The following is a 12,268-nucleotide window of genomic DNA, read 5'->3' as shown; positions in this document are numbered from 1 at the left end:
CTAAGCTCAAAAAAAAATGCTTGCTACTGTAARAACTAATGGAAAGACTGTAATTATTAACAAGGAGTATCTTTCACAACACTTAACGTGGCCATCTTAAAACTATTAAACTTTCTGCTTCATGGTGATGATAAAAATCCATGTAAGGAAAATATGATCCATCCTCTTCCATCTAAGATGTAGGTTCTTTTAAGATCTAATGTTACAGGGCAACTCAAACGTCAGCAACTCCATTCTTCTCCCTGGCCAAGCACACAGCAACTGAGATCATGCTGTGAAGAAGAGGAGATATTTTGCTTTAAATGTGATGGACTAGGGATACAGCTACCATGCCAGGCATTAGCTTTTATTAACTAGTAATTTATTGGCATGTATAAGGGGGAAAAAATACTCTGTCCTGTGAACTGACCCTTCCAACRAAAAGCACACGCATCAACATGTTGCACATTTTGTAAAATACTTACTAGTTAGCTTTCATTCAAAGGCTTTCAGTAGAATGCTAGAATATGAAATACTCAGTCTTTTACATATCTATTTTTCAGATGCGGCTGATTAAATGTCGCAAAATGCTCCTTTGACAAGCTGCAGACATCTAGAAGATTTTCCTCATGTGTGCACTGTTACACTCATCACTCCTAAGGATCCAATTGAACACTAATGCAAACATGAAATAAAGAGGAAAATATTTTTAGTCAAACAAATGTATGATGTGAGAGAGGTAAAACATTATCCTTGCTGTAAAGTAGTGTAAAAAGATGTTGTAYTTAGTTGAAAGTCAACTTATTTGCTGCAGAACCGATTATAAAATAAGTCTTTCTTTAAATTACTAAAAGTTGCAAGTGGGAGAAAAAATATGAGGGTTTTTTTCAATATTTTTTAATCACCGAACTTAAAGCAAGTAGASTAAGATCTACAAACCAATTCAGCATTAAGCAGCAGCCCTTGTTCCACCTCAGTTATACCATACACTGCCTGAAACAGTGCAGTGGAAAAAAACAGTGCGCAGCCCTGTGCTGTGCAGCTCTCACAAGGCACATACACAAGAAAGGCAAAGTCCAAGTTATACAAACAACTTCAACCTTTGTTTTCTAATCTGAGCRCTCTACACTGAAAGGCTTTTCAATTCAACTTAACAAATCTGTTTATACGACACTGAAGTGTTATCTGTTATTTGCAGAACAAGTCAAGTTCCCCGTCTTTTCATGTTTGCTTTTGCCTTGATACAAGCTGCCAAAATTAATTTGCAAAGATATTTATTCCAAAAATAAATCCATTTATTTTTTTACTTACTTTCATCTTTATTACTTTTACTTTTAGTGCTATGTATATTTGTCTTTGATTTTCACATCTAATTTGTATTTTGTTAAGAAAAATATTTTCATTATTCAGCACAGAAGCACAACTGAAATAATATGTAACAAATTTAAAAAATATAATTAACACTGGAAGTCTAGATGTTCACCATCATTTTTTCCTAAATAAAAATCCKACAATTAAGTATGAACCAGTCCAAGTCACAACAGCCTGCTCCAGGAAATCAGACTTTCAACTTTAGGAACTCCTGTGAGAACAGAGTAAGCTACAGTGCCCCACACTAAAGGTAAGAAAAATATGGCACAAGATGTATTTGAAATGAAAAAGAACTTGATTAACCAACTTGGTAACATTTAGTGAGTAGTCGGTCCTTTACTATGAAATATAATTTTTAAAGTACTGGACATAATAGCTTAAATCAGTGCTTAGAAGGTTAGAAAACTAAAAACAGAAATCAGTTTTCTGTTGATTGGTTAGAATACTATTGCTAAGAGCATCGGTTTTACTTCTCATCATATAAGGGAAACATTACAGCACTTCTAGGATATTTGCTATTGCATCTACTACTAGCTTTAAACTTCAGTTTATATACTGACAGTGAAATACAAAAACAAAACAAGCACTCCCATGCTAGCAGTAATTTTAGAATAAGATTTATTAAAATAGAAAATAAGCAACTTTCAACTATTTAACAGTTAACGTTTTGTTACGGTCGCTTACGAGGATAAGAACAATCCTGCAGATTCCTTTTCTACTTAAGTAATAGTTCCCCTAGTTCTTTAGGTATCAGGGGAAAAAAAAGGAGAAAGAAAAAGCAAGCAGGCCTTTATTGCCGAAGAAATAACTGCAATAACCGTGGTAGTATTTAGATTTATAAATATACAAAAAGATATGGAAGATATGAAAAAGCTATAAGCACAGTTTCAAAGCATTCATGTTCGTACGATTATTCTATGCTAACGGCAACGCTGTAAACTTTCTTTGAAGTCAGTGGTGCAATAAGAGTGCTCTTAGAAGCGACCATCGACCCCAAGAAGCACATCCACTATGTACAGTCCTGACTGCCTTGCTTAAGCTCAAGAGCACTATTAAAACAATACTCAACAGACAACATCCCTTAGGCCTTCATTTACGAGCAGCCTCTAAGCATCTGCAAGAGGGAATTACTTGAAGATGGGAAGACTGAAACAGGATGCAAGAATGCTAAGTAACTTCTACAAAACCAAGGGTAAAGTTGTGAGATTTTTTTTTCTTCTCTTTTTCTTTTTAAATCATCAATRCATTTCTTTGACTGAATCCTCAGAAGAGGAAAATAGTAAGCGACAAAGTAATATTTCATATACATCCCCCCCATGTTGTGGCCTAAACGGACAGCGATACCTGTTCGACTTCACTAGACTTTCAAGCTCAGCAGTTTTTTTCTAAGTCAGTAGGGCTTTGTTGGCAAGACAAGATCCAAGCGTTAGTTCTTGCTGACAACTAACAGCTCCTCCAGAGATATTTCAACATTCCTGACAAGCTGCAAATATTTTGTCAGGAAGTTCAAAGTTGCCAACACTTTGCAGATCTACCTAGGTTTGAATTGGAAGGCAAACTGCCACTTCTCTTCATATACTGGATTATATTTCCTAAGCCAACCTACGTGTGTTTTTTTCACATCAGGCAAAGAAATCTTTGTACATTCATATTGCAAACAGACAGGGATACCAAACAACATATAACAAATATTCTGTTTTCTGTATTCTTTTTCAGGCACATTCACTGACTGCTGTTTCAGATCCTGCAATACTGATCCACAAATTGCCTGCAGTCTGCCACCAGTGTAATTTTAAGCTATAATTTTTAAAAAATATTGTAAAATTACAAAGGTTCATAAATGTTTACACAACATATTTTTCAGCCTATGTTATGCAGGAGGTCTAAACAAATCACCAACTACAACTCAACTGCCACATGTCCATGTGTCCTGTTTTCACCTTAAGGGTGGAAGTGCAGCTCTTCAGCAGAGATCTTTCCAGCCTGGCTTCCCAAGAAAACATTAACATGTGTGATTCATACAGCGCAACTGTCTCTTCCCACTCTCTTCATCCCTATCACTTTAAATTAATTTTTTTATGAAATTCAGTTCTATTTAACTAAGAAGTAACATCCACTGATGGATTAAGTTCCCACAAGGTTCATAACAATCAAAGTCTATGTAGTGAAGAAGGACCCAAACTCCTGGCGTGCTGAGCAAAAGGCTGGGGCAAGAGTTCTATTGGCTCCAAGTCCAAATTTATATCAAGTACAATGTAAACTAGCATATTAGAATACATCTCTAGAATTTTTAGAGTACCTACTTCTCCAAAAGTTTTTAGTACACCTTCACCACAAACAGAAAATCTGAATGCAGTCCTATACACACTTCCATACTAAAACTTTGGGTAATACATATCATAAAGGCAAGGAAAACAGGTTGGTACGGGCTTCAGAGCAGGCAGGCCTAGGCAGGTGCCCAGAAAGCCTGTAAATCCCACACTCATGGTCCATGCCAGTCATCACCACCTTATTCGTCATGACAGCCACTATTAGTGCAAGAACAGGTCTGCTGGTATCACAAAATGAACTACCCAATAAATTCCAAAGAAACATAAACTATTAGATGCTAACTGAGAATTTTGCTGGTTCTGCCCCATCCTCAGCACTCCTCACTCTTCCTTTGCTTTTTCTTGGCAATACAAGGAATCCATCAATCAGGGAATGCCAATAATAGGAAATACATTACTCCTGTCTCAAAAAACAGCTCTAGCCTTTTCCAGACCACCCCTCCCCCCCTTTGTTTTCCTCTCTCTTTTGATGAGTCTATAAGAGATTGCAATTCAGTACTCGGAGAACAGGAGGGCCAAAGAAGCCATAAGTAACCCAGTGTTAAGGTCTAACACAGAAGAAAGGATCTTTTTCACATTTTTTAGCAGTAGAAAGTTTCATGTGATCCAGCTCTCATTGACGCTGTGGGAGCCAGCTTTGAAGAGGTACAAGACAGTGTGTGTTCTTTCCTTTTTTCCTCTAATAGTTGTTTTTTAAAATATATTATCAGGTCTCTCTCCAGCTCTGTCTCAGCAGGGCGTGCTTGTACCATTAACACGTCTGTCCTAATTCCCTGTCCAGACCTCTAATCTTACTTGGTACTGTCTACAGGCAGTCACCCAGCACACGACTGATTTGCTATTACTTGGATATTTCTATCAGACTCAGCCTTCTAATTCTTATATCTGGCTATTCCTGCAGCATCACAGAAAGTCAAAAAATAAACACACTGAACCTACAGGAACCTTCCAAAGAGGTCTTAACCTAATCCTCCATAAAATGCTCAAGGGATAATTAATTTTCACTTGTGAAAACAAGAACTGATGCTACTCCTATTCTTTTATAAGATAATTGTAATCTGAGTTTATCTGATTGCAAAATTTAACAACTTTACAAAGAACATCCTCACGCAAAATTTGGTAACATGAAAATGAGTAACACAGGTCTTAGTAGGAGGATCCAAAGATCACAAGCTAGAATCAAAGGACAGCGCTTAACCACATCAATATATTCCACATTGCTTCATTCAAAGTTACAAAGAAATCAGCATCCCATAAGTACTTAAAATTCCATGGGACAGTAAAATTTGAAATATCAGTCACTTTCATTTCAACTGAACAGATGGAGTTCATGAGCAATACAAGGATCTACTCCCACACGGGTCAGCATCTGTCTGGTGCAAAGCAAATGACAAAATTATGAAACGTAGAAACATTAACTGCTAATTCTTATCATCATACTGCCTTGAAAACCTTGAAATCAAGTGATTCCTAAAACTGCACAGCAAAGTTTATCCAAACTCCCACTGAAGTTAGCAAATTTTCAGAATGATTCCCCCATCTTTTTTGATTTTCAGGGTATTTTTGAGGGAGGAGGGAAAAGTATTCCCAGCATCCATTATCCACACAACCCAAACTTGTGTGTCATGGTCTACACACCCTTTTTGCTGAAAATTATGCTTAATCAATAAAGATGGGTTATCAGTGAATAAAGTGAATTTAACTAACTGAGGATTGTACATCCCGCAATCCCTGAACAACTCCACACATTTAGCACTAGCTAATCCCCATTTTCCATTAACCCATACTACTTGATAGGGACATTAACAAGACACTTGAGACACCACCATTTAACCAGCTCTGAATCAAGGTCTTGAGAAGATCCCTCATTATGGACAACACAACAATCAAGAAAACAAGGACACAAAAGACTTACATTTGGATACAAGGAGTATAAAACACTGCCTTCAGCTACCTTGCAGCAGAGCAAAACCTGCAAAATGTATACAATAAAGCCCTGTAAAATTTTCACACATACATCTATCTGAGTACGGAGCTTCACATCTCAAAAAAAAAACTTTGGGTGAAGAGCCACTCCTTGTGCTGAATGAAATGATGTTTTACCAGTTTCACTTGATGTGTCCTTGTTTCTGTTACTCTTTTGATTTTGTATATTTTAAAATGGAAAAGATATCAGTCAATAACACTCAGTTGACTTTGTTCATGCATGTTATGACTAAAACATCTTTTTTACTTCCGACCTGAAGAATATCAAGATCCCTGTAATTCTATCTTCTAAATCTTCCATATGATTTGATGTCATCCTTGCTGTACTTCTTTGCATCTTCTCTAGTTCTGCTCTATATTTTTTTTTGAGACAGAGAGGGGAGTGGAAAAGATTTTTTAAAAACAAACATCTTATCCTTCAAGATAGGAATGGCTATAAACAGTGACATGCTGATGTTGCCTGTTTTATTCTCTGTTCCTTCATTTCCTATCTCAATTTTGCAACATCAGCTTTTTGAACTGGGGGAGGGTCAATCAAAAATTAGAAAAATATTCTTATTGTCCTTTCTTTAAAAAAAGATTTTTCAATTATGCAGAAAAATAAGCCAAAACATTGTAAATTAAAACTTATTTCATTTATTATTCTTTTTATGAGTTTTCAAGATTTAAAATGGAAAGAATTGCCATAATAGATCTATTCAAAACAGACCACAACATCAACCCCCTCTGCAAGCAGACGGTATCAAGCAGTACAAAAAGAAATCCAAGGAAGCCTGTGGCAGACAGTCTAGAAATGAGATTATTTTATGTCATTAGGTATAAAAAGTTCCTTTTTTCCTTAAAAAAGTTCAACTATTTAACGATTTTCTCCTTGCCTTATCCTGAWTCCTATATTAACCAACCCAAAGAATCCTCTAAAAATTGCTTCATSACAGACTGCCCTATTCAATTTTAATTTAGCTATATGAAAGAGGGCTGAAAGCATAAACTCTAATTTATTCATATTGTATCCAAGATTCTGCTACCAAAGCTCTCCTCACCCTTACCTTCTTTTTATACGAGAAGTAGCAGTATTTTCCAGTCTATTTGTACCAAAGCATTACTGTTCTAATAGCTTGCGACTCCGTCATTTTTCCCCTCACACAAATGGAATATAAACAATTCAGAAACACTACAATGTGTTTATAAAAGACAATGTAGGACATCCCCATATAGGGCCACACAATAGAACCATACAGTKGTAACATTTAGCATTTCCCAAATAAAAAAAAGTGCAACTAACATACTAGCTTGCATACTATTTTTGTATTATATTCTTAAGAGATTCCAACATTCCAGCATTTTTAGTCTACTGCTGAACTAATCACATCCTTTGTTAAGACAATTCATAATCATCCTGGGTTCTTATTATCATTCCATACTCAACCGGCTCCATTACATCTATCTGAAGTTCCCACTTCTGTTACTCRTAAGTAATTTCACAACCTACAAATTTTGCAAGTTCCATTTTAAATCACTTTTCCCTGACAAGTGGGCATTCATTTTCATTAATGTTAGTCTTCCTGCCATGTTATGAATTAAGATTTCAACTATAAATRAGGTACAGTGATGCTGGGAACAGCACAGTTTTACTCACTATCCTGTAACGAGCTATTCCATAACAACAGAGCTTTGTCAGCGATTCGTCACTAGACCCTCAACTAGAGATTTTTTTTTTTTTTAATGGCCCAGAATTTATAGAAACTTTTCACCAAACTTTCCATACTAATTCAAATAAGAGTGTAAAAATGACGTTAGGGGAGGGGGAAGAGACCGAGAAGTGAGAAAAATGAAGGAATAAAGAGTAACTCCCACACTTCTAAACTGGGGGGAGAGGTAAGTTTGTCACTGTGCATACTTCAAAAAGCAAAAGAGTTAATTTCAGGATACTAACAGATTCTTTTTGAAAAGTGATTTTGTTTTTACTACCTTGATCTGTTCAGCAGTTTTAGTTCATGCTTACAAAAATAGAACTTACACCTTATTGAATTTCACAGGAACTAGCAGAGCACCGTGTTTCAAAACTGGACATGTGTTCTTTCAGTTCTGATGTCTAAGKATATTGTGTAATTTCAAAAATTATGAAATCTATCTTTCCTGTTTACCTTCTGCTGCTTTAAAATTACAGTCCATTTGATTTAAACTGAAAATTGCTAGTTACATGAAAATTCACATAACACATAAATTCACGTATTTGTAACAAAGTATAAGGGACATAAAAGCATGTATGTTTATTTTTACAGGATTCTTATGACAATCTGCTGCTAAATTTAAATATTAATAGCAATGGAGTGCAGTGGAAATCCCAGTAATCAGAAAAATGTGCAGAACACACTTGTACATTTTCCTCTTTTTTCACAGTACATAAGAGCTCTCTCCTGCCCACTTCAGGTTGCAAAGATGTGCAGAGTTTATTTTCCTTATTTATTTTTAAAAATGTGACTTCTCTACATTTTTTTCTTCAAATAGTTCCCTTCCATCAGACACCACACGCAGATTTCACTAAAAAACAGAAGACTAACAGCTGTATTATTCACACTGCAAATTCTCTAAGTTAACATCCTTAACACTGAGGATGCCTATCAGATTTTGAACTGGTTACAATTAAGACTCTAGCCACTTGAGCAGAAAACAAACATCTCTTAACACATCCTATTAGTAACAAAAATGTGATTAACATTTTTTTTTCAAAAGCCCAAAGAGACAATCTGCTTTGTTAAGCCCACACTTAACTCAAATTTTTATTGCAGACTAAGTCAAAAGGCCTCATGAAGTAAAACTATCATCTAAGTAAAATTCACTCATCTTCAAAGGCAACAGAATTTATATCTCACTTCATACTCCCTTTAAAGAGTGCTTTTATGGTAATAATGAGTTATCAAACCATACATTAAATGACTATCTTATAGAGTCTTCAAGATCAGCCAAGGAAAGAAGGCAGAAAATGGTTTGTCACGTATTTACTTCTGCAGAAACACAACAGCACAAACTTGTGCAAACCTATGGCTATTAGCGACCTCATACTACTCAGGTCCAGTCTGGTAGCTACCTACAACACAAGGATGAGGGCGTCCCCAACATTCTGTCACAAATGCTAAAAAGGGAGGTGAGGTTTTGGTGGACATCAGTGCTCTCCCAATTAAATAATTCTGGCATATCGAAAGTACTCTGATAGTTGATACCTTCCGTGTAAACTTTAGGGTTTCTCTGGGCTTGGGAACACAAGGTTCACTAAAAATAGCCAAATGCAGGTACACTTCTAGCTAAGCTGCTTGGTCCTCGACACAACAAAAACATATCCTAGAAGACACTAATTAGAACTTGAAACTTAAAGAATCAAAAATAAAGAACTCCCTCTAAAAATCAAAACTCATTGAAGAAAAAACAAAAAAAAAAAAAAAACCAACACACATCATCTCTCCTTCAGAGGAAAAAGAAGAGGGTGCATCAGTCACAGGCCTGCGCTTTCCTATACTCCGCTGTGGAGCCGCAAAGCAGCACCTCTCCTGGACTTCTCTCTCATCTCCAATGGGTGGCAAACCCATTGCCAAGACAGTGGAAGCCAGATCTGACACATTTGATGGTTCTTGAACATGAGTATTGTATGTCATTACAGCAGAACATTGGCTAATTATGATTAAAAAAAGAAGAAAGCAACCTCACTGTTGTTAAAACTTTTACAAAGCAAACTCTCAGAATCATACCTGGCTGTAACCAACTGCTATTGTCCAAATTTGTATATAGCCCAACACAGAACAACAACTCCACTGGCCATAGCTAAGCTCAGAATTAGAAGAATGAGCTTGGCACTTCTGGTTTACAAGTTGCAGAAGGGGAGCAAAAATGAAAGGCTCATGATTAACCTGATACTGCCATAGAAACTGAGGAAAAAGAGGCCACAGTTTTCCAACTCTTATCCTGGAAGGCACATTGGAGGAGTTTACCCATTAACTTAAATGCTTACACAGTTGATGCAAAGCTATAAATCTTTTTTTTTTTTTTTTTTAATATTATTCCCTCCTCCCCCCCCCTTTTTTTTTTTGAGGTAAATGTTACACTGAAGAAGCAGATAAGAGTACTAACCTAGATTAAAAGATAAAAGTCTTATTTAGCTGTAACTTCAGTCCTCTTCTTCAGCTCTTTTGAAGCAGCARAATATTTTTAACCAAGTAACCTCCACTAATCACTTAAAGAGGGCTCGGGAAGACATTTTCTAATGTTTGCATTTGTCTATCCCTCCATCCATCCCCTCCAAGCCTTCTTGCTTCATCCTCTGGATTCTAGTCAATTAAATTCCAGAAGAACTTCCGTTCTAGCAAAAGTTAACCAGGATGGTCTGGTCTAAGTACATTAACAGCAACCATTTTTAAYTAATAAATATGGCTTAGCTCGTGAATTTGTGATTACAGACAGCACCTCAGTTTTCAAATGCACTGTTTTATTGGCAGAGAAATTGGGGAGAAGAACGAGAAAACAGAACATATTACCCATCTACTCCATCACAGATTTGGGGTTTTGGACGCAAAATAATAGAAAAGAAGAAGAGTAGAACAATCTCTTTCCTGCACATGTGTCTTAGAAAGAACGTGTGTTCTTCCTAAGAATAAAAAAGTGACTGGATATAAATTCCAGTTTACAATATTGCTACGGAAAATAAGAAGGACAATAATAAAGAGAAACAGCAATGGAATTGGCAGGTATTCCTCCACCTTTCAGAGGGTTTGCAGAGTTGGGAAAGGGGATTTGCTGTGAGCCTTGTGAGTCCTCCGAAAATTTAAAAGGCACTCCAAGACAGGTGCAAATTTTCACTTTATTGCCAACCCTTTAAAAGGGCACACAAAGTTCACCTACAAGCTTTTGGTCATTGATGTTTTAGTAATAAAAGCAAATTAATACAAAAATTGATTATATACTTTGGGTAACTAGGTGTCCCGTGCTGACAGATTTTGCTCTTGAGCATTTAAAATTGCTTGCATGATCTCAAGTATAATTATGCATTCAAGGGAATTATTCTACAGTATCATCGGAAAAACACCACTGACAGCAAGATATACCAACYAGTAGTATTTTCAGGATGAGACATTTAAATGAAGACTTAAAATAYGGCCTACAGAAGTGACATTAAGATTCTAAAACCACAGATTGGTTTACAACCAACATTAGTTCAAAATATTTCTAGTTGTCCTATTTTAAGGCACCCTTGACAAGTTTCCAAATAAGCTGTGCTTTTACAAGCTGTAAAACCCTTCTTAAAGGAACGAAAAAGGATATTTTTCTATGCAAATTTCTTAAAGCTTTATTATTAAAATCAATGAGAAATAGCAATTCAGTCTATACATGTATTAACACGGACTCTGCTAAGGCAGCACACAAAATTTTAAAAGAAAGCAAGTAGTTACTTGCAGTAACAAGCGCCAAGTTACCAGAGATAATCAGTAATTAGTTTGTTCCTATATAAGGAAAGGATTAAAGCAAAACAAACGTTAAGCGGAGAGTTTGACTACTGCTCCGAAGGCCATACGTCCACAGATACACATCCCACCTGGGAAGGACAGCCATATTTAACCTAAGTGCCCGCATCCAGGGGCGGGATCACCTAGCAGGCCCGGGCTACTTAACTCGCAGAACCTTCCTTCTGTGAAATATCCTGATGACTCGCTGTGAAASATGGGAATGACATGAAAATATGGCTAAAACACCAAAAGGCCCTTTCTCGGAGTGTCATCTGAAGACGCTCCATTAAAGGGTGCGATGACAGCGCGGCGTCCTTTTCCCTCTGACACGCAGGTTCCACATCTACGGGCCTGGCGGCTGAGGAGGGCGAGCCCCGTGGCAGCGCACGCAGAGCCGGTGCTGCTCCCCACAGCGGCCCTCGCCCCACGCCGCTGCCCCGCGCCGCCCCACGTCACGGCGGGCGCCGGCGACGCCAACCGCTGCCTCACGACCTCGAATTGTCACCGCGAAAACTTACGCGGGGCTCTCGGGCGCCGGGGCGCGCGGGAACTTCGGCGGAGCCTCCGCGGCTCCCCGGGGGCTGCCCGCGGCCGCCTGCCCGGGCCGAGGGAGGCCGAAGGGCATCGACCTCCTGCGGCTGCTGCCCCTCCGCGACCCGCCCGCGCAGCGCGGGGCTCGGCGCGGCTCCCGCCGCTTCCCAGGCCGCGGACGGGAATAAACAGGGCTGCCCGCCCGACACCGGACACCGCGGCGGGGGGGTCCGGGCTGCCCGCGCACGGGGACACGGGGGCGGCGGGGAGCGCTCCGCGGAGCCCCTCGCAGCAGCCTGCGGCCCGGGCAGCGGCGGCTCCGCGCGGCCCCTTCGCCATTTTAGCCCCCACGCCCATTCCCGCCGCTCCGTGACAGGGGCCCGCGCGGAGCCCCCCGCCCCGAGCCGGGCTGCGGCGCGTTTTGTTCCCTTACCGTGGCTCGCAGCCCCGGAGCCGCCGCCTCCCCTTTCTTCTTGTTCTTGCCTTGCTCGTGCTGGCCGCGGCCGCTCAGCCCTCGGCGCCGCGCTCCGCCGCCGATGCCGCCGCGCAGAACGGGGCCATCTCAGCGCGGCATCGGCG

At 39.1% G+C, this 12,268-nt stretch overlaps 1 protein-coding gene across 3 annotated transcripts in view; it reads right to left on the bottom strand.

The window, feature by feature from the left end:
- The window catches only part of WWP1 (WW domain containing E3 ubiquitin protein ligase 1), a 53,821-nt gene extending 41,617 nt beyond the window's left edge, over nucleotides 1-12,204 (bottom strand). For 2 of the 3 annotated variants that reach the window (XM_026054533.1, XM_026054534.1), the window contains exon 1: nucleotides 12,123-12,146. The gene's annotated coding sequence lies outside the window, so the exon portion shown is untranslated. Of the gene's footprint in view, nucleotides 1-12,122 lie in introns of all 3 variants that reach the window. The other variant, XM_026054535.1, reaches the window with a different exon arrangement.
- Nucleotides 12,205-12,268: the final 64 nt, after the last annotated feature.

This window comes from Nothoprocta perdicaria, unplaced genomic scaffold, assembly GCF_003342845.1.
Source record: "Nothoprocta perdicaria isolate Ctin4 unplaced genomic scaffold, notPer1 scaffold_122, whole genome shotgun sequence".
NCBI classification, from domain to species: Eukaryota; Metazoa; Chordata; class Aves; order Tinamiformes; family Tinamidae; genus Nothoprocta; species Nothoprocta perdicaria.
This window is presented reverse-complemented; position numbering and strand designations above follow the sequence as displayed.